Source organism: Micropterus salmoides, unplaced genomic scaffold, assembly GCF_014851395.1.
Source record: "Micropterus salmoides isolate LMB-PRFRI ecotype aquatic unplaced genomic scaffold, ASM1485139v1 Ms_hic_scaffold_14, whole genome shotgun sequence".
Classification (NCBI taxonomy): Eukaryota; Metazoa; Chordata; class Actinopteri; order Centrarchiformes; family Centrarchidae; genus Micropterus; species Micropterus salmoides.
The window spans coordinates 8,626,143-8,633,122 of NW_024040485.1; the positions used below are offsets into that span (position 1 = coordinate 8,626,143).

The 6,980-nt window shown below is 43.4% G+C and overlaps 1 protein-coding gene and 1 pseudogene across 1 annotated transcript in view; one reads left to right on the forward strand and one right to left on the reverse strand.

The window, feature by feature from the left end:
• The window catches only part of LOC119902851 (voltage-dependent T-type calcium channel subunit alpha-1I-like), a 62,343-nt gene that overhangs the window by 21,991 nt on the left and 33,372 nt on the right, over positions 1–6,980 (reverse strand). The window lies entirely within an intron of this gene.
• LOC119902963 overlaps positions 840–6,980 on the forward strand; it is a 31,621-nt pseudogene continuing 25,480 nt past the window's right edge.

Below are 6,980 nucleotides of genomic sequence, written 5' to 3' on the forward strand. Positions count from 1 at the left end.
CGAACGTAGCGTGGAAGTTGAGGAGAAATATTCTAACACCTATTTTTAAACCTGCTAACACTAAAGAGCTACCTACACACTAACTTGTTGATTTTGGCTGAATTTCCTTTGTATCACATGTGATCAGAGTATAATAGACCCTGTGCACAGGCAACTCTGCAGACAGTCATAGCTGTCCTACAGCTGCCTGTGGGGGGAGGGGGGCATTTGCATCTGTCCACAGGCTGAGAATGAGAGTGTGACACTCTGATTCAGCCAGCTTTCATTTAAGTCATTATTTCTGCTCTAGGAGACCAGGGTAAATTAATTAAAACATGTAAATGCCATAGGATAGGAAGGTGCTAGAGCCAAACGGTTTGCACCGTTGGACTCGGGGTTGAATTTCAAGTAGGACTGATGACTCTACTGGATGACTCCACATACACCAGGACAGACTCAATTTGGCATGCCTGTCCGCCCGGGGTCAGAGGTCAGATTTCTTAAAGTTTTTGCTATGTTCTTGTTTCTGCCCAGCATTTTCACATATATGGTTAATGACACACACATTTAAAGCATAGCTCTTCCTCTGTACTGTAAGCCCAGGCCCAGAATTCAAAGACAACATGGAAGCTTCTTACATTTTCAGGTGAGTACAGGGTAAACCTCTCCCCAGGTGATGCATTTTTAAGTCTCACCGAAGAGGGCAGAATTGCTACTGACTCATAGGCCTGGCTCTCTCTTCAACAGGATCACATTTACTTCAGTGATAGGGCAATATATAGCCTAGATCCTGAAGCCTTCCCTGGGCAGGCATCCAGGGAAGCAGCCCCCTCCCCAGCTGGATGTGTGTGGCCCAGAGCATGGAGGCCTGGCTGGGCAGGCTTCCAGGGAAGCAGCCCCCTCCCCAGCTGGATGTCTGTGGCCCAGATCATGGAGCCCTGGCTGGGCAGGCATCCAGGGAAGCCGCCCCCTCCCCAGCTGGATGTGTGTGGCCCAGAGCATGGAGGCCTGGCTGGGCAGACATCCAGGGAAGCCGCCCCCCCCAGCTGGATGTGTGTGGCCCAGAGCAAGGAGCCCTGGCTGGGCAGGCTTCCAGGGAAGCGCCCCCTCCCCAGCTGGATGTCTATGCCCTAGACCTCTAGGGCTTCGGCAGTGTTTATGGGTAAAAACAAGTCAAAATTTCACTCGCTCGAAAATATGACAGAGTGTTTTTACCGATAAACACTGCCCAAAGCCCTAGAGGTCTAGGCCTCTGGGCGCCACTTTACCCTACCAGGGTGGCTCTCCCCGGGCTGGGCGAGGGGCTTGTGGGCCCCCCACCCGCGTCAACCCCGAGTCAAATGCTTCCCACAATCGAACCTCCAGGCTCATTGTTCAGCAAATGCTTATGTTCCCTGTATCCAACCATCTTTTTATCACCTTAGTTAGAGAATAAATTCACTGTAATATAATCAAGAGCTGTGTGTGTTGCCTATTTCTAGTTCCTGCCAAGAGAATTGACCCTAGATATGAGACTGACTGACTGATTTAAGATAATTGAGCGATTATTAACTAACTGATCACTAGTAATAATTGTATAATTATTAAAACTACCTACAGCTTTGAGCTTTGATTGTCAAGCTAGTTGTAACATGAACTTTGATTTGATCTATAGCATTTAACTTTAATCCCAAGTGAGAGTTAATTTCATTTTTCCTATTTTTGCTTTCATCCTAAATTTGAATTTTCAGTTTGGTCATTTAAGTCTGACTTGATAGTCAGCTTTCCCCAACCTGACATTCCTTTTTCTCAACTAGTAAACACACTAGCTGAAACTCTGTTTAACAGGTTTGCTGTACCAGCTAACACCTGTAGTCCACTTCTGATTTTGTTAAAGCAAATTGTATAACTGAGTCCATAGATTTGATTTTGATCCTTCTGTTCTTCAGATTCCAACCTTCCAAATTAACTTAACGGAACATCAACAGCTCCAGGAAGCTATAGAAGCAACACCCATTTATTTTTGTATTTTTATGCATATCCTCTGAGTTGATACACTTGTTTGTTGTCTGCGACCCACTGGAACACTTTGACTCCATCTTGGCCCACATGACTGAGACCTTGATACCTGGCTACTCAAGCCAACTACAAGGCACCGATGCGGTGAACCTTGAAACAATTTTTGCAGAACTGGTAACAACCGCTCTAGCCACTTCCTCAAAGGACAAAGCCTTGTCCCAGATGCTAGGAAAACTAGCTATTGTAATGTCTGCCCAGTCTAAGCACACGCACCAGCTTGAACAGCAGCTGGAAAGCACCAGGCAGTCGCTAAGTGAAGCGGAAGAACGCATCACTGACCTACAAGCTCCTTGCCACCTCCCACAGGAGGGTGGAGTCGATGAGGAGAAAATTGAGCTGCAGGAAAAGACCAATCAGCTTGAACACTCACTCTTTCAGCAAGAACAGGAGTTAGAGTGGACTAAAAATAAATTTAAAGACACAACTGAATCCCTTGGCCAATCAGAAACCCTCCTTAGACAAGCAGTGGGGGAAATTAAAGAGCTAAAATTACGAGTCAAGGTTTACAGCAAACTTAGAGAAGCTGACCAAAAACGCATGCAAGAAATGCGAAGACAGCTAGAGGATAGGGACAGAGTAACCCAATCCCCGCTACAGCAGGAAAACAAGGAGGAGGAGTTGGCTGATACCAGAAGAGAGTTCCAGCTCTCATGTGAGACGGCCCAACATACTCCCTCCTACAAAACACTCCCACCAGAGAGAGACAAGGCTTGCTCCCCTTTGCCAGCCTCAGGAGGATGGTCACTCCCACAACTGATCCCACAGGATCATATGACAGAGCGACAGGTGAATAGCACTCCACCTACTCAGGTGAAGACGGCTTACTCCCCCCGGCTGCATCCGCCGCCAACTGCTGACCATGACTTAAGCCCCTCTGACAGGGACTGAGACAAAATCGCTTGCCACATAACACGCTTCGAGCCTGAGTCTACAGGCTCAAATGAGACCAGTATCTATCTAAAAGATATTGAATACTACTTGCGGAAATTCCCTGCTGCCACCACTGACGACAAGATTTACCTGATCAAGGTGACAGCCCAGGCATGTCAGGCAAGATTATGACTCGCTCTGCCAGGCACTGGTAGAGGAATATTCTGACTTGACAGCACAATCAGGTCTAACAGCTGCACTTGCTGTAAAGCAAGGGAGGCCAGAACCTCCTCAGCAGTACTACAACCGACTCAGACAAGCGTACTTTGGTGTCAAAAAGAGCCAGATATGGAGGAAGAGTTAAACTTCAAATATCTTTTTATCCAAAACCTCCACCCCACTACCAGTCATCATCTGGGTGTGGCAGCCTGCCCACGCACCCAAACCAGTCGACAGCTACGTGAGTTAGCTACAAAAGGATTTGAAAAGCAGAGACTCACCATGACGAGGCATTCTGAGCCCCATGGTGTCCTCACTCTCAGCATCAATTCCCTACAGGTGGAGCCAAAACGAGCTCCTGCTCTTGAAACACCTGCATCAACCTGCATCACCTCCCAGAATTATAGACCAAGCCAGAAGCAGAGGTGCAGCCTGCCTCAGCAAAATGAGCATGGTCGACGTCACTCAGAGCCATCTTGGTCTGAGAAGATCCAAAATCTGACACAATTTGACAGGAGGGAACCCCTAACTGAACCAGCCAGAGGAAATAAACATGTCCTCACATTATAACATTGTATTTCTGTCTTGCATGTGGGACATTGTCTCAATTAAGATTTTCTTCTGATTAATTTTCCACCCCTAGAATAAGTCAATGTGTGTCACCCGCTGAGGGCACAAAATATTTACCTGTATTATTTCTGATATTACATGTTCTGAGCTATCTAAAGGTGCATTTTTACCACTGTCACTTAAATCGCCTAATTGGGACAAAATCGTAGAATCATGGTGGAGATATTGTATATTGGTAATCCCAGCTGTGGCTGATCCTCTGTGTGCTGTACCTGTAGGTGCCGTCGCCCCCTGGTGACGAAGACGGAGACTTCATCCTGATTCATCACAGTGAAGTTCAGATCTCAGAGAAAGCAGAGCAGGTTTACACACAACTGGTCAAGATCCTCAAAGAGCAGCATGAGGTAAAACTGTTGTAGAGACTTTGTAGAAATATATAAAAATGAAAATGTTGATTCAAAAGTGTCCAACCAGAGCATCATGTTTTATTAGGACATGTTATCAGGATAAATAAGTTTATCATCTTCATTTTTTTAATGCTGTCATTGTAACAAACTAGCACTAAAAGTAGACCTAGAATAGAAACAAGATGTATTTTTTATGTATATAATATTTTTTTTTGTATATGTTCCTGCATGGATTACAACCTTATCAGGGTTTACAAAATAACAACAGATACTGATACTGATATCAAGTCCCTTTTTTATTACTTTAATCCAATTAATCTTATTTCCATCCTGTATAGACACCTTATTTTGAACGTTGTCACATGTGTATCCTCGCGCTAAATTCATCAAGTTCGACCCAAAATTCATCAAGTTGACCCAGATGGAGTGGATGTGCTAGGAGACAATTCAGCAGAATAGTGTCTGCAAACAGCGTCTTTCTCAGACACTTTAAAGTGCTTCCACACTGCTGACATGTCAACGTAATTGTTCGGTAAAATGTGTTCAGTCTTTCCGAGGCCGATTAATTTCAGTGGCTGCATCCCTACTTCAAAGAGAAGAATTCCCATCATCATTTTCAGCTCTCCTCCTGATGCCAAAAATAAATAAATAATATTTTTTCCATATTCCCTGTCTGGTTTCTCTGCGCTGTTCTTTTCTTGCTGTGAAAACAAACATATATCTGAGATTTCTTCTGGCTTTCCTCCTTTTAGAAATGTATCACTCACTCCAAGCAATTCACACACCTGGGGAACGTCACTGAAACAACAAAGTAAGCAGTAAACAGTTTTTTATTTTGTTAACAGTAACGTACAAACTCTAAACACTCAAAAACAAAAGACAGAAATGTGATACCAGAGCCCAAAGAGTTGTTATCAGAAAACAACAAGTTCATGTATTTTCTTTCTATTTGTGTATTTCATTATACTGTAAACCTGATTAGTCAAATCCTGATTTTTGTGTGTGCTCCAGGTTTGAGAAGATGGCGGAGAGTTGTAAGAAAAGTCTGGAGGTCCTGAAGCTGGCTCAGTCCAGAGGTCTTCCTCCCCCTAAACATCACTTTGAGGAGAGATCATTTCACACTGTCAGGTGGGCACATGTTTCTTACATTATACTGCAAAAGTGCACAGTTAGCTAAACTCTTTAATCTTTCTGCTTCATCAACATTGGAAAGAATCCCTACAAGTGACTCCCAGGGACACCCTTCGTTTTTGTTGACACCCTTCATAATGTTGTTAGACATCTCGTATAACAGTATGAGCCTTTCGGTGGAAAAAAAAGCACTTTTTATGGACGTCATTTTGAGAGAGAGAGAGAGAGAGAGAGAGAGAGAGAGAGAGAGAGAGAGAGAGAGAGAGAGAGAGATCTCTCTCTTGTCTCGTCTCACTGGTAACTTTAACAACGCTCCCCCACTAACGCAGCACCCTGTGTTGTTTTACGGCAGATCAGTCTGAAACCCTGCTGAGAAACAGAGTTGGATCAATAGTTTCATTAATACCTCTCTGACAGTGTAAATCAGAACTGACCATGGCTAAGCTGTTGTATTGGATTGCATCAGATTTTGCAGGTCTACCTAATTATTAATACTTATTACTTTTTTCTTTCCCTACCTTTCAGGATATTTCCAGAGCTGAGCAGCACTGACATGGTTGTTACTATTGTCAAAGGGATGAATCTTCCAGCTCCTAGTGGTAAAAACAAAAATCTTCACCCATCAGTCCTTTTATACAGTACAGTAGGTCTGTTAGTACTAGAACAATGGTTCTGAAAACACTGAAAAGTCACGTTTTATACTAAATTCAAGTTTGTTGTGGTTCAGGGGAAAAATTAAACCTTAAATCTTATGTCTTAAACAGACCTAGCTTCAGGTCATTAAGGCCATAATGAATTCAGTCAAATATTTAAGGTCTGGTTTGAAAAGAAAAAGCACACACTGGTTGATGCTTTGTGATAAACTTTCTCGCAGGAATCCAAACAAATGACCTAGATGCCTTCGTCAAGTTTGACTTCCCCTACCCCAGCACGGTAAGAGATTCACTCTACCAGCTCTTCACAGCCACCGCAGGCTGCTGAGACGATTCATACAGGTGACTTTACTCCTTTAAAAGTGTGTCTGTTTTGTTGCCACCAGGAGCAGCCGCAGAAACACAAAACAGCGGTCATCAAGAACACTAACTCCCCAGGTGAGACATGTACATTGTCATGTGTTTGCATCATTTTATTGGCATTTGTGGATATTTTATTTTCATTTGTCTAAACAATCAAGACACAAAACTCTTCATAAATGATGTCAATCCACTGAAGAGTAACTTTGATATCTTTAACCTGGACCTTTTTCAACCTAATTTTCACATGTTTTTGGGTCTATGTGTGTAATTAGGACAAGATTCTTTGAAATTGGTCCAGTCTTGAGTGAGCGCGTAGCAGTCAGTAGAAACAGCTGCAGCGTAATCCTTGAAGGCAATTGCTCTAACGTTAAAATTCATCCGCTAAAGCGTTTATTTTTTTTGCTATTGACAGGCTCAGATTGTTACTACTAGTGTCTGACAATGTTGTGGAAAGATCCCTACAGAGGTAGACCTAAGATCATTTTTGTTTAACCAGAAACAGTTGCTATATCTCTCTCGAGATCAAAGCTCCCAGACTCTCTGGTCTACTGCTTCCTCAAACTGATACTTTGTGTTATTTTGTGACTTTGGTGTTTTAACCCTTTTAAAGCTCTAAAGTCACACAATAAATAAACTGACCGGGGCAGCAGTAGAGCAACCTGTGTTCTGCGAGATAAAAGTACTGTTTGTATCCATGGAGTCTGGTAGCTTTAATATCGAGAGCGATAAA